The following is a 22,778-nucleotide window of genomic DNA, read 5'->3' on the forward strand; positions in this document are numbered from 1 at the left end:
CTGCTTTTGAATATGCTGTCTAGGTTGGTCACAACTTTTCTTCTAAGGAGCAAGCGTCTTTTAATTTCATGACAGCAGTCACCATCTGAAGTGATTTTGGAGCCCCCCAAAATAAAGTATGTCACTGTTTCCACTGTTTCCCCATCTGTTTGTCATGAAGTGATGGGACCAGATGCCATGATCTTTGTTTTATGAATGTTGAGCTTTAAGCCAACTTTTTCACTCTCATCTTTCACTTTCATCAAGAAGCTCTTTAGTTTTTCTTCACTTTCTGCCATAAGGGTGGTGGCATCTGCATATCTGAGGTTATTGATATTTCTCCCAGCAATCTTGATTCCAGCTTGTGCTTCATCCAGTCCAGCATTTCTCGTGATGTACTCTGCATATAAGTTAAATAAACAAGGTGACAATATACAGCCTTGACATACTCCTTTCCCAATTTGAAACCAGTCTTTTGTTTCATGTTCGTTTCTGACTGTTGCTTCTTGATCTGCATACAGATCTCTCAGGAGGCAGGTCAGGTGGTCTGGTATTCCCATCTCTTTCAGAATTTCCCACAGTTTGTTGTGATCCACACAGTCAAAGGCTTTGGCATAGTCAATAAAGCAGAAGCAGATGTTTTTCTGGCACTCTCTTCCTTTTTCTACGATCCAACAGATGTTGACAATTTGATCTCTGGCTCCTCTGCTTTTTCTAAATCTAGCTTGAACATCTGGAAGTTCACTGTTCATGTACTGTTGAAGCCTGGCCTGGAGGATTTTGAGCATTACTTTGCTAGCATGTGAGATGAGCACAATTGTGCAGTAGTTTGAGCATTCTTTGGCATTGCCTTTCTTTGGGATTGGAATGAAAACTGAGAACTTTTCCAGTCCTGTGGCCACTGCTGAGTTTTCCAAATTTGCTGGCATATTGAGTGTAGCGCTTTTACAGCATCATCTTTTAGGATTTGAAATAGCTCAACTGGAATTCCATCACCTCCACTAGCTTTGTTCATAGTGATGCTTTCTAAGGCCCACTTGACTTCACATTCCTAGGTGAGTGATCACACCATCGTGATTATCTGGGGTGTGAAGATGTTTTTTGTATAGTTCTTCTGTGTCTTCTTGCCACCTCTTCTTAATATCTTCTGCTTCTGTTAGGTCCATACCATTTCTGTCCTTTATCGAGCCCATCTTTGCATGCAATGTTTGCTTGGTATCTCTTATTTTCTTGAAGAGATCTCTAGTCTTTCCCATTCTATTGTTTTCCTCTATTTCTTTGCACTAATCACCGAGGAAGGCTTTCTTATCTCTCCTTGCTATTCTTTGTAACTCTGCATTCAAATGGGCATATCTTTCCTTTTCTCCTTTGCCTTTCACTTCTCTTCTTAGACAACCATTTTGCCTTTTAGCATTTCTTGGCCCCAAACTACTCATGTGGATTTCACCCAATGTTCAGTAAGGTGGGTTCAAGCCTTTTAATTTTATTTATTTTTTAAAAAATTTTAATTGAAGGATAATTGCTTTACAGAATTTTGTGGTTTTCTGTCATACATGAATAAGAATCAGCCACAGGTACACCCATGACCCTCCCTCCCGAACCTACTTCCCATCTCCCTCCCCATCCCATCCTTCAGCTTATCCCAGAGCCCTTGTTTGAATTTCCTGAGTCATATTGGGCCTGCTCTCTCTCTCTCTCTTTTTAAAATAATATTAGTCCTTTTGGTGATCTGAAACCTTCCTCCTTATAACTCTCTGCTGTTTTCAGTTCTCTCTTGTTCTTAAAGAGAAATTCTTAGTTCAGCAGAGGTAAAGTGGTAGACTATTGGCAAATGAGAGTCCCTTGGACAGCAAGCAGACCAAACCAGTCAATCCTAAGGGAGATCAACCCTAAATACTCTTTGGAAGGACTGATGCTGAAGCTGAAGCTCCAATACTTTGGCCACTGATGCGAACAGCTGACTCATTGGAAAAGACCCTGATGCTGGAAAAGATTGAAGGCAAAAGGAGAAGAGGGCAGCAGAACATGAGATGACTGGATGGCTTCACCAATTCAATGAACATGAACTTTGGTGAACTCTGGGAGATGATGAGGGACAGGGAGGACTGGAGTGCTGCAGTCCATGGGGTCGCAAAGAGTCAACAACAGAAATGGGCAAATCTGATCGGAGATGAGATCATTGCTCAGCACACTACTTTGAGTACAATTGGGTGCTCCAGGTGGGCAGGCAAGGTCTTTTCCCTGTGGTCTCCACAAATCCCTGTTATCATACTCCCTGAGAGCTTCAAATGTTTGTTTATACTTCCTGCCTGAACTTGGAAGAGATTTGATTTTGCAATTCCTGGTCTAATTCTTTCATGTGGTACTTGATCAAGTACTTTGAAGACTGTAGTGTAACAGATTTAAAAAATAAGGAAGGAAAAAAAGAAAAGAAAAAGGATAGAACTTGAATTTATACTGCCCAGTGAATTCTTCTCCTTCAAAGTGTCACCTTGGGAGTGATATATACTTTCTCTGATGATACTGTTTTTGCTCAAAAGGATTTTCAGACTCCTCTTGGAATTGTTTTTAGGGCCTGAAATAAATTCTTTGAATACCTCTACCTATGGCAGATCCTCAGTCTTTGAGAACATTTCTGACTTTTGGAAGAAGCCAGAGTCATTGAGAACTAAGTGTTCATAAACAGCTTGGCAAGCATGGCTGCCTGCCTCATCCTTTTTTCTGTGTCTTGAGCAAAGTTGCAGTTATGCAATCATGAGGCTGACAGGGTCCTTGTAGGCTCATTAAAATTTTTTTGTTTTATTTTTTACTTATTTATTTTAATTTTGTTAATTGAGTAACCAGCCCATTCACATAGTTCAAATTTCAAAGGGCACAATAGGATGAGTGTTAAAAAGTCAGTTTCGCTTCCTTGTCCCCTGGCCACCCAGTTTTCCTTCCAGGTTTTGTATATATTCTTCCAGACAGTCTCTGTGTATTGCTTCAGTGACTTGAAGAAGGCCCAAAGAGGCATCTATAAATAATTGAAGCATTGCTTGAATGCCTTTTAGGATCACTTTACTACATTGTGTGTAAATTCTGATATGTCTATGCCAAACACAGGTCTGATGATTTTTAGTTATCTTACCTTAGGTATAAACTGCTGCCTTCCTTAGGGATAAATTGTGACCCTGAGAAGTCTCTGTAATGGGAGGTGGTCTCCTGGCTTAGCTACCTGAGCTATGTGAGAGACCTGGTAAATGACTTTATCTCTTTGAAATAAAGAGATGTCTCTGGTTTCCTCATCTGTAAAATGGAAAGCAGTCCCCTTGTAGGTTATTGTGAGGATTAAGTGAAATGATGCATGAAAATGATCCAAGGAGGATGTGGTGGTGGATTTTATGTGGTAAATTTGGCCAGGCTATGGTGCCCAGTTTTTTGGTCAAACACTAGTCTAAATATTGTTGCTGTGAAGGTATTTTGTAGATGTGATTATTTACAATCAGTTGACTTCAAGGAAAGCAGTCATGTCTGACTCTTTGTGACCCTGTGGACTGTAGCCTGCCAGGCTCCACTGACCATGGAATTCTCTAGGCCAGAATACTGGAGTGGGGAGCTCTTCACTTCTCCAGGGCATCTTCCCAATCCAGGGATTGAACCCAGGTCTCCCGCATTGTAGGCAGATTCTTTACCATCTTACCATTGCACCACCAGGGAACCCCAAGAAAAGCAGACTACCCTCCATAATGTGGGTGAGCCTCATCTATTTTGTTGAAGATTTTCAGAGAAGGAATTCTTTTTTAAAAAAAGAATTTTTAAATTGGAGTACAATTGCTTTACAATGTTGTGTTAATTTTTGCTGTGCAACAACATGAATCAGCTATGTGTATACATATATCCCCTCCCTCTTGAGCCTCCCTCCCCCCACCCCCCACATCCCGTCCTTCTAGGTCATCACATAGCACCAAGCTGAGCTCTGTGTGCTATATACAACAGCTTCCCAGTAGCTATCTACTTTATACAAAGCTAGGGTATAAAATAGTGTATATATGACCCTATGGTAGTGTATATATGTCAATGCTACTCTCTCAATTCATCCCACTTTCTCTTTCCCTCCACTGTGTCCACAAGTCCATTCTCTGCATCTCTATTCCTCCCTTGCAAATAGGTTCATCAGTACCGTTTTTCTAGATTCCATACATATGCATTGATATATGATATTTGTTTTTCTGACTTATTTCACTCCATATGACAGATTCTAGGTTCATCCATATCACTACAAATGACCCAGTTTCGCTTCTTTTTATGACTGAGTAATATTCCATTTTGTATATGTACCACATCTTCAGAGAAGAAAGAATTCTGCCTCAAGACTGTAACATAGAAATCCTTCCTGTTTCCAACCAGATAGCTTGCCTTATGGATTTGAAAGTCAAGACTGTAATATCAGCCCTTATCTAAATTTCCAGCCTACTGCCTTGCCCTAGACATTTTGGATCTACCAGCCTCCACAATTATGGGAACTAATTCCTTGAGAACCCTGACTGATGCAGAGGGAGAAAACTCTGGATTTTGAGTGTGTGTGTGTGTCTTGGGGAAGAGATTATTTAAAAAACAAAACAAAACAGGTTTTAGTCCTGGCTTTTCCACTGGCCAACTGAGCCGCCCTGAGCAAAATTCGGTACTATTAAGCTTCTTAAAGCCTCGGCTTAAAGCCTTTCAAGGTTGCTGGAAGAAAGATTCTATGAAAATGATTTGTGAAACATCATACACACACAGGTGATTATTATCTGGTTATGCCTTCCTTTGAATGCACATGTATCTTTAGGGTCACTCTTCAGTGGCCCCCAGGCCTATACCTCTCTATGTCCCTTTCATGGGCATTGATGCTTATCTGTATCTTTGGCTGTTGGGCCAATACATGGGAATGAAATCCAGTCCTGCAGTGAGTATTTGTCTAGGGGGCTGAAGAGTCCCACCCCTGGCTTCAGTGGGCTCTGTACTCACAGGCATGGGGAAGTGGAGGAGGAGAGAGGAGAAAGTGGAGAGAGGAACTTGTAAAGGTGGGAGCAGGGAAGAGGGAGGGAGCATGAGAGACGAAGGGGGTCGTGTGCCAGGACGGGTTCACAGGGGTGTGGGGCTGATTTGCTGGGGTACCTGGATCTGTGCTACAGATTGCAGGCTGATTGCAACAGATTAGCCAGGACTTAAAAGGGGCCTCGTCAGAGTACATGAATATAGCACTGAGTGTTCTATTTCTTCATCCTGGGACTAGAGCCAATCAAACAGCAGAGGGTCAGGGGGGAGAGGCACTCTGAATAATCTGCTTCCTTTACCATCACAGTGCTTCAAAACACCACTTGGTTCCATTTCCACTTGTTTTTTCCTCTGCCAGGGATTCAAGGGCTGGCACTTGAGAGGGATGAAACTTTCTGTAGTGTCTGAGACTCCCGCATGTTCCCACCCACCCCATCCTGATGTTCTTTATCTCATCACTCAGCCCTATCTTTTATTCCATTTATCACAAGCTGAAATTATTTGATAAATAATTATTTACAAAACCCCCTGCTCTCTCCACTAGCATGTGATATGAGATCAATAACCTTTTATAACTTGTTCATTCCTATAGTTCCAGTTGCTAGTGGGGTTGTACATGGTAATGCTCAAAAATGTTTGTTAAGGAATGGGATGGATATATACCATTTATCAAGGACCCTCTGTGTACCAGACAAGGAGCCTGGCGATGTACAGGCATTTCTCATGTTCTCTTAATGATGGTTCTCTCGAGGAAATGTGACAGTCTTTATTTTACTGATAAGGCTCGGATTGGTTAAGTAACATGTTCCTGGTCACACAGTCAGAGCTGGGATTCTAATATGGATTTAATAAAGTATAGGCTCTTAACCACTATACCAAGAATAAAACATGCTTTATCTGCAGTGCCAGCATTATTTGATTGGCAGTTGCTTCTAGGAGCCTTAGCTAGAAGAATCTTGAAGCAGTTTCCTGACTTAGTAGGAAGAGTGCTGAGATCAATTAGTACTGTCTGCAGGGGGTCAGATGGGATATCTGGTCGTACATACGTTGTCTATTTGCCATTCTTACAATAGATGATATCACCTCCATAAAGATATACAACAGAGGCAAAAAAATGGAGAGAGGGAGAACATCTAGATTCTTTTTTAGCACTAGTTTTCATTCCTTCTTGAGTTTATCTTTTCTATTGGGAATACTGGGAACACAGCTACTTATGGATTGTTTGGAGGAGAGGATGCAATTGGAGGTGGGAACTAGCTTTGAAGAGTTTGGCAAGCAAAGGTTGAGATACTGCTTCATGAACTAACACCAGGATTGAGTGGGGACGGGTCTTCAGATCATGTGATGTTTCTGTGGGACTCCACTCTGTGCAGATGTGCTGTTATTATTTCCCAAAGGCCCTTCAGTGAACAAAGGAGCAGGTAGTGTGGTGAGGCAGGTGACAGTCAGGCTGTTGAGCTAGATTTGGTGATGGTGCCTGGTTGCAGGTAAGCCTTTGCAACCCACTTGTCATGAGATAATCATGTATTTATTCTTCCTAACAGAAACCTGGGAGGGGGTACAGTATATAGATTAAAATTGGGATTTATAGATTTTAGGTCCCAATTTTGCCACTTACTGTATGGCCCTGGATAAATCATATAAACTCTTTGAGCCTTGGTGGCTTACATAAAAGAGCATCTATTTTAGGCACCTGCTGTGAGAATGAGAAAAGTGTGCAAGGAAACCATTTGGCTCTGGTATACAGCAAGCACTCAATGCATATTTGTTAATGTATGTGAAGAACCTATAAGCCTATGTGGAAACTGGAAAGTCATTGCAATTATCTGAATCTATCTGTGTTGCCCTAAGCCAGATAATTGTTGATTTTTCATTTCTGTTTGTTTTTTTTTCCCCCCTGGTTTACACCTGGGTATTTTGAATACCCAACCTCAGTGCTTTCAGGACTGAAAAAGGGAACAAGGAGGGTTGTTCAGAGCTGTTCATCTTGAAATACAGTCTGAGGTCCGCGTTGCTGCTATCTGGCCTCTCCCTAACTAATCAAGGGGAAAATCCATTCTCCTACTATGTGCTAAAGTTGTGTTTTGAGAATATAAAATTGGGCATTGCTCTGCTTGCCTACAGTGGAAACCCACTGGTCCAGGACAGCCCCCCTCCCCTCTTCCATTAGAAATGGTTTAAATCATGTTTACCTATGGTGATGACTGTCATTTACTGAACACTAAGTGTGCTGGAAATTTCTGCTCTCAGCAGTCCTCAAAGGCAGCCACTATCCCCATCCTGGTTATGCAGGTAGGATGACTGCAGCACAGTATGTTTAAGTTACTTGTCCACAGCCAGTTAGTGCAGAGCTGGGATTAAAACCCAGGCCAGCTGGTCTCAGGGGCTGCTTGCTTAGCCCCGAACAACACTGTCTCCTGGAAACTCTGGCTTGATGAAGATGTCTATTCGGCAAAGGGAGTAAAATGCCAGATGCGTAAGTCAGGGGCAGTGAGAGACCAGGGAGGAATGGGAGCCATGCTTTTTACTCCCTGCTGCACACTTGAATCACCTGAGGAGCATTCATGAAATAGAGGTGCCTGGTCAGACCCCCAAAACTTTGATGCTCTTGATCTTGGATGGAAGTGGAGCTTCCTAGGTGGCTCTGATAGGGTTCCAGGCTTGAAGACCACTGGAGCAGCAGAAGGTCAGGAAGGGTTTAGCAAATTCCTCGTGGTTAGGAACCTTTCTACTCCCTCCTTGGAAGGGACTGATTCACATTGCAGGTGATGTACCTTTATCTCAGTATCCCCATTTGCAGTGTGTGGGCAATGGAGCTTGATAACACTGCAGGGGGTTGGGTAGATAAACAGCCTGTAAAGTGCTGTTTCAATGGCAAGTATTGGGCTGAAATGTCCCTGGGGCTTTGAAGTGACCCTGTTTCAGTTTCAGTGGGATGGTACTCTGGGCCATATCCCTAGCAGTTCCGGATCATTGATAACCATTGGGAACCAGGGTTTGAAGTATCCACTTGCACACCCTGGGGTAACCAGGTAACTCTGATTGCCCCATCCTTTGGTTGAGGAATAGTGCGAGTGGATGCATAATTCGAACCATTAACTTGCTCTCAATATGGAGAATGAGATTTGTGGCTCCCTCTTACAAAGAAAGTATGAAACAGTAAACACACTTCCAGTTATGGATGGGGCTAAACACAACATTAAACTGAATGCTAATGACTGTCTTCTGCTTCCTGGGAACATTTCACCGTGGCAACCAGCAGGTGCCCTTTTCTTGCCTTCTCTTTCATCTTCCCATAATTCTCTTCTGCCATGGCTTTTTGGATAATAACGGGCACATGCCTGAAATAGTAGTTAAAAGACAGATTTTTTTTTTTTTAAAGCAAATTAGATTAGAGTAGGTTTCCAGCTTATCACATTATTTACTTGTAGGATGTAGCAATCTCAGATACTGAGAAACAGGCCAAGACAGGTTAACATCTTTAATTGATGTGAGTATCTTTAATATATTGCCTATTTAGGGCATCAAGCCTGGTCTGACTTCTGAAGCTTGGTCACTAAATTGTGGGAAGAGCATAATTTAGGCTTAAGAATAAGAGCCAGGAGTTGGACACTTTTGGATAGAAATCCTTTGCTGTTGCCTAAAAGCTGGGGAAATTTCCCTCTCTGTGCCTCTGATTCTTTGTAAATCAGAGATAATAATAACCACTGTCTCATAGTGGAGTGGGGTGATTAACCAAAATGTATGTAAAACTCTTAGTAAATAGTGCCTGGCTTCCCTGGTGGCTTAGATGTAAAGAATCTGTCTCCAATGCAGGAGACCCAAGTCTCATCCCTGGTTGCAAAGATCCCCTAGAGAAAGAAATGGCAACCCACTCCAGTATTCTTGCCTGGTGAACTCCATGGACAGAGGACCCTGGTGGGCTGCAGTCCATGGGGTCTCAAAGAGTTGGACATAACTAAGAGACTAACACTTCACTTCGTAGTGCCTGGCACATAGTAGGTGCTCATACATGGTAGCCATCCATTCTGATGATGTTGGTGATGAGTAACATTGGCTGGGTGATTCTGGGCCATTAACTTACTTGAGATTTAGATCCTTCATCTGTACAAGGCAAGCCAACCATAGTACCTGGGGTCATTTGTTTAAAGCTCTAGATAAGAATTAAATGATGAAAAGTACGTGGCACAGGGCTTGGCACATACTAAGAGTTCAATAAGGACTTGCTGAATGAGTGAAAAAAAATATGCTATACTGGCTGAAGAAGCCCAATCATTAGACCCGAAGCATTTAATATTAGACATGGAGGGAGAAAAATACCAATAGCCCTGGACTTTTTTTGTCTGTTACAATTTTTAGCAGTTTTAGACCTTCCTTTGCTCCCTCTCTCCTCATTGTGCCTACTCCTCTCAGCCCTTATCAAGAGCGCATGCTGTAAAAGAGAAAGCGTCATGCTGATACACATAACTGAATTTCCAGTATCACAGCGGCCACTGAGCAAGGCCTCAGACCAAAGGGCCATAAATAACAGAGCTGCCTGCAAGCAATCGCTCAGCTAGTGCAGCTGGCCATGGACTCTTGGTGCCCTGCCCCCGCCCCTTAGGTGTCTAGCCTCTTTTCCTGCAGCCCCATCCCCTCCTCTCTCCATCTAAAGCCCTCTCCCAGGTCTGTTCTCCAGGGCAGTGACTCACGCTCTGAATCTGCCTCCTCTCAGGCTTCTGCCAACTCTAGCTCCCCCATCTTTCTTCCTCCAGCTCTCCCTGGAAGAAAACATTCTGGTAAACCGGGCCTGGCACAGCTGCTTAGTCAGCTACTCACGGGAGTAATTGAAATGTCTTTTAGATAGCATTTGATGGTTTTAATTTCTAGTTTTAAAGGGGATTCATGTTTATTTTAGAAGATTTCAGGGAAAAAATTGGAGAAAGAAGCCAAGCACATACAAGAAAATAAAAATCCTGAGACCCAGACAACATCCCAGACTGATTAAATCAGTATTATTATGGGTGGGGTCCTGTATCATCATTAATTTTTTTTTTTTAATTTCAGAGGTGATTCCAATGTGCAGGCAAGCCTGAACCATCAACTTTGAGATACTTGCGAATAGCACTTTGAAGTATTTCCTTTATTTTCTATTTTTGTATTTGGATCATACTGTATATACTATTTGAAACTTGATTTTGTTTTCTTTGGCCTAACAATATGTGATGAACATCTTCCCAAATCTCTAAATATTCTTCTAAGACATAGTCTTTTTTAAAGTAGCTATGTGGTTTAATATCTTATGGCTGCACCATAAATATTTAGCCCATTACCTGTTAATAAACATCTTTCTAAAATTCTGCTGTTTGAACTAATACTGAGATGTATTTCTATTCCTATCTCTGATCACTTACTTAGCTAACACGTATAGTATGTAACCATATGCTGGATACTGCTCTAAGGCATTACATATATTTCATTTAATCCTTACAACTAGCTTTTCAGGTAGCTACTATTATCACCCTCATTTTAGAGATGAAGAAACTGAGGTTCCAAGAGGCTAAATCATGTGATTGATTAGTGGTGGAGGCAATCTGACTCCCGAGTCCATGCTTGGGAATTAAAATCGCTGAATCAGAAAACGTTTGGGATCAACACGTATGCACTACTATATTTAATTAGCAATAATCATACCTTGGATAAACCTCATTAGCTACGATACTGCCACTGCACAAAGCTACACTACTATATTTAAAATGGATAACCAACAAGGACTTACTGTATAGCACAGGGAATTCTGCTCAATGTTATTTGGCAACCTGGATGAGAGGGAAGTTTGGGGGAGAAGGGATGCATGTATATCTATGGCTGAGTCCCTTTGCCGTCCACCTGAAACTATCACAACATTGTTAATCATCTATAATTCAGTATAAAATAAAAAAATGTAAAAATATGAACATTTTCAAGGCTTTTGAAACACACTGCCACATGGCCTACCAGAAAAGTTTTATCCTTATTATATGAGACAGAGCAGGAGTCTTTGAGTTTGAAAATCATTCTATAACCCAGTGAAATCTATCAGTTGAAAACCTCCCTTTATTGTAAGTCTTTTACGTGTTCAAAATATTTTTAGTAGGATTTTATAAATATTATCTATCAGGTATAAACTGTGGCCTTATCGTTTGTAAATGATGTGCCAAGCATAAGAGCTGGCATTGTTTTGTGGAGGCAGGGAGAGGGGACTGCCTAGAATTCTTCACTTTGTGGTCTGCTTAGGGGGCCTGGAATGCAAAAGTAGGAAGTCAAGAAACACCTGGAGTAACAGGCAAATTTGGCCTTGGAATATGGAATGAAGCAGGGCAAAGACTAATAGAGTTTTACCAAGAAAATGCACTGGTCATAACAAACACCCTCTTCCAACAACACAAGAGAAGACTCTATACATGGACATCATCAGATGGTCAACACTGAAATCAGATTGATTATATTCTTTCCAGCCAAAGATGGAGAAGCTCTATACAGTCAGCAAAAACAAGACCAGGAGCTGACTGCAGCTCAGACCATGAACTCCTTATTGCCAAATTCAGACTTAAATTGAAGAAAGTAGGGAAAACCATTAGACCATTCAGGTATGACCTAAATCATATCCCTTATGATTATACAGTGGAAGTGAGAAATAGATTTAAGGGCCTAGATCTGATAGATAGAGTGCCTGATGAGCTATGGAATGAGGTTCCTGACATTGTACAGGAGACAGGGATCAAGACCATCCCCATGGAAAAGAAATGCAGAAAAGCAAAATGGCTGTCTGGGGAGGCCTTACAAATAGCTGTGAAAAGAAGAAGCAAAAAGCAAAGGAGAAAAGGAAAGATATAAGCATCTGAATGCAGAGTTCCAAAGAATAGCAAGAAGAGACAAGACAGCCTTCTTCAGCGATCAATGCAAAGAAATAGAGGAAAACAACAGAATGGGAAAGACTAGAGATCTCTTCAAGAAAATCAGAGATACCAAAGGAACATTTCATGCAAAGATGAACTCGATAAAGGACAGAAATGGTATGGACCTAACAGAAGCAGAAGATATTAAGAAGAGGTGGCAAGAATACACAGAAGAACTGTACAAAAAAGATCTTCACGACCCAGATGATCACGATGGTGTGATCACTGACCTAGAGCCATACATCCTGGAATGTGAAGTCAAGTGGGCCTTAGAAAGCATCACTATGAACAAAGATAGTGGAGGTGATAGAATTCCAGTTGAGCTATTCCAAATCCTGAAAGATGATGTGTGAAAGTGCTGCACTCAATATGCCAGCAAATTTGGAAAACTCAGCAGTGGCCACAGGACTGGAAAAGGGCAGTTTTCATTCCAATCCCAAAGAAAGGCAATGCCAAAGAATACTCAGACTACTGCACAATTGCACTCATCTCACACGCTAGTAAAGTAATGCTCAAAATTCTCCAAGCCAGGCTTCAGCAATACGTGAACCGTGAACTTCCTGATGTTCAAGCTGGTTTTACAAAAGGCAGAGGAACCAGAGATCAAATTGCCAACATCTGCTGGATCATGGAAAAAGCAAGAGAGTTCCAGAAAAACATCTGTTTCTGCTTTATTGACTATGCCAAAGCCTTTGACTGTGTGGATCCCAATAAACTGTGGAAAATTCTGAAAGAGATGGGAATACCAGACCACCTGATCTACCTCTTGAGAAATTTGTATGCCGGTTGCCGGTGCCAGCCGGCAAAGTCGATCAGGTCCCGAGAACGTGCACGGCGGGGCTAAGAAAGAAACTAAAGCAAGAGACTACAAAGATGGGGTCGAGAGGTTCAGACACGTCACCACGAAGGGACGCAGTCTGACACCAACTTTATTCAGCATCTTATATTTATACAGAAAAGCGTGAGAAAGACAAGACAGTTGACATTTTTTCTTGGTTGGCCTATACATCTTAAAAACAGTCACAAGAAATCTTGAGAGCATGGGAATGGCTCCCTGTTATTATTTCTTACACCAGATAACATTTCTCTGTGCGTGAGAAGTTTGCACAGAACTCCAGGTGTCTGCAGTAAATAAGTGCCTAATCTCTGGGGTGGCGGGACAGAGAGCTATGTTTGCAAGCAAACCCTCAAGGACTGAGGCAGCTCCCAGAGCCGTGTCCTTCGGACAAAGGACCCCATTCTCACGGGCAGCTCCCCGCAGCCGGTCAGGAAGCAACAGTTAGAACTGGACATGGAACAACAGACTGGTTCCAAATAGGAAAAGGAGTACATCAAGGCTGTATATTGTCACCCTGTTTATTTAACTTATAGGCAGAGTACATCATGAAAAACGCTGGACTGGAAGAACAGAAGCTGGAATCAAGATTGCCGGGAGAAATATCAATAACCTCAGATATGCAGATGACACCACCCTTATGGCAGAAAGTGAAGAGGAACTCAAAAGCCTCTTGATGAAAGTGAAAGTGGAGAGTGAAAAAGTTGGCTTAAAGCTCAACATTCAGAAAATGAAGATCATGGCATCTGGTCCCATCATTTCATGGGAAATAGATGGGGAAACAGTGGAAACAGTGTCAGACTTTATTTTTCTGGGCTCCAAAATCACTGCAGATGGTGACTTCAGCCATGAAATTAAAAGACGTTTACTCCTTGGAAGAAAAGTTATGACCAACCTAGATAGCATATTGAAAAGCAGAGACATTACTTTGCCAACAAAGTTTCGTCTAGTCAAGGCTATGGCTTTTCCTGTGGTCATGTATGTATGTGAGAGTTGGACTGTGAAGAAGGCTGAGCGCTGAAGAATTGATGCTTTTGAACTGTGGTGTTGGAGAAGACTCTTGAGAGTCCCTTGGACTGCAAGGAGATCCAACCAGTCCATTCTAAAGGAGATCAGCCCTGGGATTTCTTTGGAAGGAATGATGCTAAAGCTGAAACTCCAGTACTTTGGCCACCTCATGCAAAGAGTTGACTCATTGGAAAAGACTCTGATGTTGGGAGGGATTGGGGGCAAGAGGAGAAGGGGACGACAGAGGTTGAGATGGCTGGATGGCATCACTGACTCGATGGACATGAGTCTGAGTAAACTCCAGGAGTTGGTGATGGACAGGGAGGCCTGGCATGCTGCGATTCATGGGGTCTCAAAGAGTCGGACACGACTGAGCGACTGATCTGATCTGATAGGGGGCTGACTTCTAAGGACAATCCTACATATTCATCCCTCTCCAAGTCTCTTCTTTTTTTCTAACTCTCTTCTTTGGGTAAAATAGAGCAATATTTGTTTTTGGTAACATGGAGTAATACTTATTCCTAGAAGAGGTACTGTAAGAGGAAAGATGACTTTATCAGGTAAAGAAAAATTTGTTGAGTTTCTGATGAAGGGATCTGAAGTCCCTTCCTCAAGGGAATCTGATTCAATCTCCTCTAGCTGCCCATGGGGATGAATTGAACTGGTTTTCTGGGAACTCAGGAAGGAGGGTAGAGGGACCCTCACAGCCTAGAGGACAAGGGAGCCCCCAAAGAGGAGGAGATACGTGAGAAAGAAGAGGCTTCTGGAAGCCCCATGAGGGGCTCCGAGGGTACTGCTGTGTCTCAAATACAAAGTTCTGTGCACCACTCCTCTGGTTTCTCTGTATATTTGTCAAGTTCAGTCATTAGCTTGGCTTTTACTATTTTTGTTTTAGAAAAGGATTGCAACTACATACGATTTCCTCTCTTCCCCTCCTTGCTCCCCGCCCATACTTTAATAGTACACACATTTCTGAGCAGGTTCCTATTTATAGCAGGAAAGCAAAAGAACTTGCCACAACTGTGAACTCCTTGAGGACAGGGACCCTGTCTTTTTTTTTTTTTTAATTATATTCATTATCAGTGGCTCTGGCAGGTCATAATTTTCATTTCTATTCACAGAGCACTCCACCCTGTTAATTGCTGAGAGTTAATGTTAGTGAGCTTTACGGGTCTCCCACTTTGCAGGCAGATTCTTTACTGTCTGAGCCACCAAGGAAGCCCACGCTGGTTGTTACAGAAGCCCAATTCAAATTCTCTTTTAAAAGTGGGGAGAGTCTAGGATCGAGTGGAAATATGGTTGAATTCAGAGTTTTGAAGTATATTGTCTGTCTGTCTCCTTCTCTGGGCTGGTCTCATTTTCTTACACGTATAACTGTGGCAGATTCATTTTGATATTTGGCAAAACTAATACAATTATGTAAAGTTTAAAAATAAAATAAAATTTTTTTTAAAAAGGGCTCCCTATGGCTGGTTCATATTGAAGTTTGACAGAAAACAACAAAATTCTGTAAAGCAATTATCCTTCAATAAAAAATAAATTAAAAAAAATTTTTTTTTAAAAGGGCTCCCTTCACATGGCCTATGCCTTCTCTTGGATTTAACATGTGAACACTGACTGAGAGAGAGCAGTTCTCTTTTGTCTTTGGGCCTGCCTTATCTGGGTTAATGAGGCTGGAAGCTGCCTGAGCCTGTCTCTTGCTATATGATCTCAGCTTAACCTGGGGGAAAGAGAGGACTGCTCTCCATAATATCCACGTGTCAGTCCCAGAGAGGGACAGGCTACTTGGCTTGAGTCACACCAGATCAATCAACTATTGCATCCAATGGAATCAAGTGTTAACGAGAGGCTGGACATTTATATGACACCTTATGTGGTAGGAGGCTGCACCTGGTACCCACAGGAAATGACTGGGAAATAGTATCCGAAGACAAACCAACAAAGAACTGTGTTGCCAGACTCATTGTGTTCTTGGTCTACAGTTTCAGCTGGTCAAGTTAATTCAGATTTTTATTTCTGTTGTTAATGGCCTGTCCTTTCTACTTTTCTGTCTGTAAATAAGATTCATGTGTGCATGCTAGGTTGTGTCCGATTCTGCAACCTCATGGACTGTAGCCCACTAGTCTCCCCTATCCATGGAATTTTCCAGGCAAGGACACTGGAGTGGGTTGCCATTTCCTTCTCCAGGGGATCATCTTCCTGACCCAGGGATCAAATCTATGTCTTCTGCATTGGCAGGCAGATTTTTTACCACTGTAAAAAATCAAAATCTGATTTTTTAAATCCTTACTCTTCAGTCATTGCTTCCTTGTAATTTTTAAACATGCAGATATCTTCACATTTATTGCCAAATTTCTCAAATAAGGAGGTCAGCCTTTGAAGCCTCCATGTCTCAACCGGTTATGCTACAATTCCCTTTAAATAGGGGGTCCAGACACACTCCTCCACTGAGGTGGCTTTTTACAGGCCACTGATCACCCCTGAGTCACTGAAACGATTGTTTGTTCTTGGCCACATTCTCCTACCCATTGCAACACTTCATAATGTGTAATCTTACTTTTGAGTGCCATCTCCATTTTGGGAGCAAAGAATGTCCTCACGAAGGACCTGGAAAAGTTGTTTCTCTTCTTGGCACTTCTGCCTCTTGGGGCTGTCTGGTTTTGTTCTCTGTCTATAAATGGAGGAGGGACTCATTGTTTGCCCCTCCACCCTTTCATCTGGCTATATTTTGACTTTGGCTGGCAGAACTGACTTGTGGAAAGAGCACACGCATTGGACTTAGATAAACTTGAGTTCACGTCCCAGTTCTACTGCTTGCTTGCTGTGGGGCCTTCAGTGAGATGATTTTTTTTTTTAATTTCTTTGAGCATCAGTTCCCTCTCCTGTAATTGGAGGGAAAAAATAGTACCTGCCTCACAGGATGACCCTATAGCTTTATGAGTAATGTGGAGGTACAATGCCCAGCACCCCAGTAGATATTCAATGAATGTGAATCTCTTCCTTCCCCCAAAACATATTTATTTGGTTTGTCCTTGGTCACTTTGGGAATTAGCTGTGTGATGAATCACCAGAGTTATATATCCTATAAAAGTTGCCAATCCACTATATATTTTAAAATATATTCATGCTTTCCATATTCTAAAGTGGCCATTACAAACAAACTTAAAGCTAACTACTCTTTGGTTAAGCCTTCCCTTTTTTTTCTTCTATACAACACAACCTTTTCTTTTTATTCTTTCTGGTATACAGACATGTTACCATGTCTCCCCTGCCCCCTCCTCTCCAACCTGTTCAGCATCTGCTCCATCTCCCATGGAAAGAGCTTACTCCCTTCTTTCAAGAACTGTTCCTCTCTCAGCATCTGGTTTTAGGAGGGGCTAAGGAGAATCATGTGACCAAAGCTCAAACAATCATAGTAGCTCATTCCCTTCTTATAGCAGCTGACTCAGAAGTGGCCCCGTGATCCAAGTTTGGTTTAGTATTGCTGTCCTCCTGAATTTTACATGTGGGTTCTGGGAGAGAAAAATGTTTCTCTTTGGGTATTGCTAATCTGGATTGGAAAATACTGATGCTGGGAGGGATTGGGGGCAGGAGGAAAAGGGGACGACAAAGGATGAGATGGCTAGATGGCATCACCAACTCGATGGACATAAAAGTTTGAGTGAACTCCGGGAGATGATAATGGACAGGGAGGCCTGGCGTGCTGCGATTCATGGGGTCGCAAAGAGTCGGACACTACTGAGCGACTGAACTGAACTGAACTGAATCTGGATTGAAGTCTGCAGTTGTCTGTGCCATGTCTCCTGCTGTGTGGATAAAGGTCTTACATCTTAGGAGAGAATGAACCCAACACATGGAGAGAAGCAGGGAGCTGAGATATGGGGTGAAGGGGGATGGAGGGAGAGAGAAATGATCTCATTTGATTGACTGAGAATACTCTAGTCCTGACCTTCTAAGATATGAGCCAGATAATTCTGATTTTTCCTTAAGCCAGATTGGGTTCAGTTTCTGCTCCTTGAAATCAAGGCTCCTGATAAATTTATTTGTCTGTTTAAAGTAATGGCTACCTTATAAATGAGACTTGTGTATATGACAGACAGTCAAAGTTGCTGATAAGGAATAGAGTCATAAATTGAATTCCTGTTAAGGGCAAAATTATCTAGGGCTACAAAGCCTCTTCTCCATTTGTATCACTGGAAACTAATATAGTTTCTGGAACGTAGAAGGTCCCAGTATGTATGTAGGAATAAAGTAGGGCATGAAGGAGGATATGACTAACTTGGTCGGTCAGTAACTGTTCAGTGCAGGAGAGTCCTACTGGCTAGTCCACTGACTCTGACATGGGCCGTGGCCAGGTTACAGCCTCGCTATCGGTTACATCAGGCCAGTTGTGCATGAGTGAGTGAAAGTGGCTCAGTCGTGTCTGACTCTTTGAGACCCAATGGACAGTAGCCCGCCAGGCTCCTCCATCTGTGAAATTCTCCAGGCAAGAATCTTGGAGGGGGTAGCTATTCCCTTCTCCAGGGGATCTTCCCGACCAACCCAGGGATTGAACCAGTGTCTCCTGTGTTGTAGCCAGAATCTTTACTGTCTGAGCCACCAGGTTAGGGAACTGCAATGTAGAAAATAACCTCTTTTGCATAAGAAATTGTATTTATCCTGTGGGATAGCAAGTTCATGAACCTCACAAAAGGGACAGAATAGCAGCCTGGCACTTCACTTGGCTTGTCCAGGCCATTTGAGCTGTCAGTGAAGGGTTTGGACAGCTGGGGGAGTTCCAGAAAAAGCAGAGCTTTTTCTGTCCTGCTGAGGGTCTCCCCTCGGGCTTCTCTTCCAGAGGAGAGTGGTGACCCTAGACAAAGTGGAGAGTTCCGTGAAGCCACAGGAGCCTGAGCACCTGCCAGAGCATGGCTGACTCCAGAGCAACCGCTGAGGCCTGTGGTGAGAAACAAGTCCATGCGGTGGGGAGGCTGACCTGCCAGCCACCTCTGCTGGACTTAAAGCCTGGGGAAGCAGTAACACTGTTGGTGTCAGCTTGTCTCTGGCCGTGTCTCCAGGCCTTTCCCCACTGTAAGCTGACACTGCTAGAGAGAGGCCTCTCACCTCCTCCTTGTGGGGTCAGGAGGGCTCAGGAGCAGAGTCTGTTGTCAGACACACAGCAGATGCCTGTAGGGGCTGCAGAGAAAGTGTAGGAAAAACAGCCCCCCACAGAGAGGGCTTGGTGAGGAGAACTTGGCTTTGGAGGGCTGGCATTTGAAGCTGATTTTAATCTTGGCCTTGTATACACAGCAACAGAGTTAACTTGGAGGCAGTCAACTGCACCCAGAGGATAGAGGTCTGGGATTCACCCAGTTCTCTCTAGGCAGTTGTGGGACTAGGGCCAAGCCTCAGTCTCCTTATGGTAAATTGAGGGAACTGAGGTCACATGGGCTTGGAGGCCTTTTCTTGGTGAGTAATCACACCTCCCATCAAATGATTGATCTAAATTCACTTGCTCAACTGAGATGATCAATCTGGAAAAGGTGGGCCTCACAGTTAACTTTCGTTGTAGGCAGTAGAGCATGAATGAGAAGCAGCATTATTTCCAAACAGAATGACAATAGTAATAATTGTTATAGTAGTGATAATAACAAAACAACCATTTTAAAAGTACTGACTCTAAGCCAGGTACTCTTTTATGGTACATTACCTTATTGATCTTTTAGAGCATTGCTCTGGGGCAGGGGTGTTGTGATTCTTGTTTTGGAGATGAAATTATTGACGTTCAGAGAGGTTAAGTTACTTGCCCAGCATATTGCTATTAAAAAGGTGGCAAAGCTGAAATTTGAAGCCAACCAGGTGTGCTTGCTTCTAAACCCTATGTTCTTGTCTACTCTGTTATCTAGAGGATGAGTGGTGCCTTCCACTTTATACTGTAAAAACAGGTACATATAAGCAGCAATTACTCCCAGCTCGGCTTGAAAGACGGGACTGATTGTTTCTCAATTGTTAAGATGTCATACAAAGTCATCAGCAACATAGCCCCAGACTTTTTTTTTTTTTTTTTATCAAATTCATCCCTCCATCACCCTCACCAAACTTCATGCTCCTCTTAACACAGTTCCTGCTCAAGCAAGATTCAGGTGCCATTATATTTTTGAAGATGTGTTTTGATTTCCAAGTAATTAGCCACAATACCCTTTTGTTTATGTTATAGCATATATCACATTCTGTAACTTTTTAGTCAACATTCACTTAATGAGTATTTACTGAGTGATTCTGTGTGCTTGACATTCTGTTAGATGCTTGTGAATTTTTTTCCTGCCCACTTTCCCTGTCCTCCAGGCACCCAACACATAAGCAAACTCACAGGTTTTTTTTTCAGAGATATGTCTTATTTCCCTTGAATCTCAAGTAATTGAGAAAGCCTGGCACATCAAAGATGCTCAACAGCTATTACCCAGAACTTACCCTACTTTTGAATAACTGCCTATTTCTTCCCTACGGATCTCCCAATAGAGTCTTAGACTCTTGTGGACAAGGACTTGGTCTTATTTTGCTTTTGTGCCTATTGCTGGGTACAGAGAAGGAATTTAATATGTGTTTATTGAATGAATGATAAGTGAGAAGGAAGAGTTCTAGAGAATGATTGTGTTAATGATTGTACATAATCAAGCCCCCACCATGTGTCCCAGCTTTATTGCTTACAAAGTAACGTGGGAAAGATTCATCAGAGGGAGAAAGCAGGCACCAGCCAGACACCCACCCTATCCAGAATCACTGCTGGCCCCTGGCCACATCCTCAGCCCATCTGTGGCTCCCATTCCCACAGCTTCCCTCTCTTACAGGGCCCTCTGCCTCTGGGGAGAAATGATTGTGGCCTTTGAAAGAGCCCTGAGTTCTTACAGAGATGATTGCCCCATCTAATTTAACATAAAATAAAGTAGAAAGAAGGATTGTGACCCTTCTTGAGCCCAGACTCATTGCTCTTATGACTGGAAGGAGACAGAACAGGTCATTTGGTCTGATTCTAATATTCTGTCTGCAGAAATCATTGTAGCAGGGTAGACCTATGTTAACACCTGGCCCCAGAATTCCCTTTTGGAGAAAAACTATCTTGAGACCCTGAGGACAAAGTTGGTGGGAGAAAAAGTGGTGAAGAGAGAACTGATTTTTTTTTTTTTCATAAAAATAAATAGGTAGTTTGCATGAGGGAATTTGAAGGGAGATAGGAAATAGAAGGGAGAGGACTCTAGCTGGGGAATATTAGAGCTTGAAATGTGTATTAGTAGAATTTTAAGAATAGGGATATATAATTTTTGATTGCATTTTTTTTTTTTTTGGTGTGTGTATTAGTGCTATAGTTCATCAGGCACTCTATCAGATCTAGTCCCTTAAATCTATTTCTCACTTCCACTGTATAATCATAAGGGATTTGATTTAGGTCATACCTGAATGGTCTAGTGGTTTTCCCTACTTTCTTCAATTTAAGTCTGAATTTGGCAATAAGGAGCTCATGATCTGAGTCACAGTCAGCTCCTGGTCTTGTTTTTGCTGACTGTCTAGAGCTTCTCCATCTTTGGCTGCAAAGAATATAATGAATCTGATTTCGGTATTGACCATCTGGTGATGTCCATGTGTAGAGTCTTCTCTTGTGTTGTTGGAAGAGGGTGTTTGTTATGACCAGTGCGTTCTCTTGGAAAAACTCTATTAGACTTTGCCCTGCTTCATTCCATATTCCAAGGCCAAATTTGCCTGTTACTCCAGGTGTTTCTTGACTTCCTACTTTTGCATTCCAGTCCCCTATCACGAAAAGGACATCTTTTTTGGGTGTTAGTTCTAAAAGGTCTTGTAGGTCTTCATAGAACCGTTCAACTTCAGCTTCTTCAGCATTACTTGGTTGAGGCATAGACTTGGATTACTGTGATATTGAATGGTTTGCCTTGGAAACGAACAGAGATCATTCTATCATTTTTGAGATTGTATCCAAGTACTGCATTTCGGACTCTTTTGTTGACCATGATGGCTACTCCATTTCTTCTAAGGGATTCCTGCCCACAGTAGTAGATATAATGGTCATCTGAGTTAAATTCACCCATTCCAGTCCATTTTAGTTCGCTGATTCCTAGAATGTCGACATTCACTCTTGCCATCTCCTGTTTGACCACTTCCAATTTGCCTTGATTCATGGACCTAACATTCCAGGTTCCTATGCAATGTTGCTCTTTACAGCATTGGACCTTGCTTCTATCACCAGTCCCATCCACAACTGGGTATTGTTTTTGCTTTGGCTCCATCCCTTCATTCTTTCTGGAGTTATTTCTCTGCTGATCTCCAGTAGCATATTGGGCACCTACCGACCTGGGGAGTTCCTCTTTCTGTATCCTATCATTTTTGCCTTTTGATACTGTTCATGGGGTTCTAAAGGCAAGAATACTGAAGTGGTTTGCCATTCCCTTCTCCAGTGGACCACATTCTGTCAGATCTCTCCACCATGACCCGCCCGTCTTGGGTTGCCCCTCAGGACATGGCTTAGTTTCATTGAGTTAGACAAGGCTGTGGTCCTAGTGTGATTAAATTGACTAGTTTTCTGTGATTATGGTTTCAGTGTGTCTGCCCTCTGATGCCCTCTTGCACCCTCTGATGCCCTCTTGCAACACCTTCAGTCTTATTTGGGTTGCTCTTACCTTGGACATGGGGTATCTCTTCACAGATGCTCCAGCAAAGTGCAGCCGCTGCTCTTTACCTTGGACGAGGGGTATCTCCTCACCGCCATCCCTCCTGACCTTGAACGTGGAGTAGCTCCTCTCGGCCCTCCTGCACCCGTGCAGCCACCGCTCCTTGGACGTGGGGTAGCTCCTCTCGGCTGCTCCTGTGCCGTCGCAGCCTGGCACTCATGGCTGCTGCCCCTGACCTCAGACAAGGGGTAGCTCCTCTCGACCGCCACCCCTGACCTCGGACGTGGGTATCTATCTATCTCTTCTTGGCCGCTCCTGCGCCGTCACAGCCTGGCACTCACAGCCACCACCCCTGACCTCGGATGT

At 42.8% G+C, this 22,778-nt stretch overlaps 1 pseudogene; it reads right to left on the bottom strand.

The window, feature by feature from the left end:
* Positions 1 to 10,580: 10,580 nt before the first annotated feature.
* Positions 10,581 to 10,713, bottom strand: LOC112447645 (uncharacterized; annotated as a pseudogene).
* Positions 10,714 to 22,778: the final 12,065 nt, after the last annotated feature.

Source organism: Bos taurus, chromosome 7 (genome assembly GCF_002263795.3).
Source record: "Bos taurus isolate L1 Dominette 01449 registration number 42190680 breed Hereford chromosome 7, ARS-UCD2.0, whole genome shotgun sequence".
Taxonomy (NCBI): Eukaryota; Metazoa; Chordata; class Mammalia; order Artiodactyla; family Bovidae; genus Bos; species Bos taurus.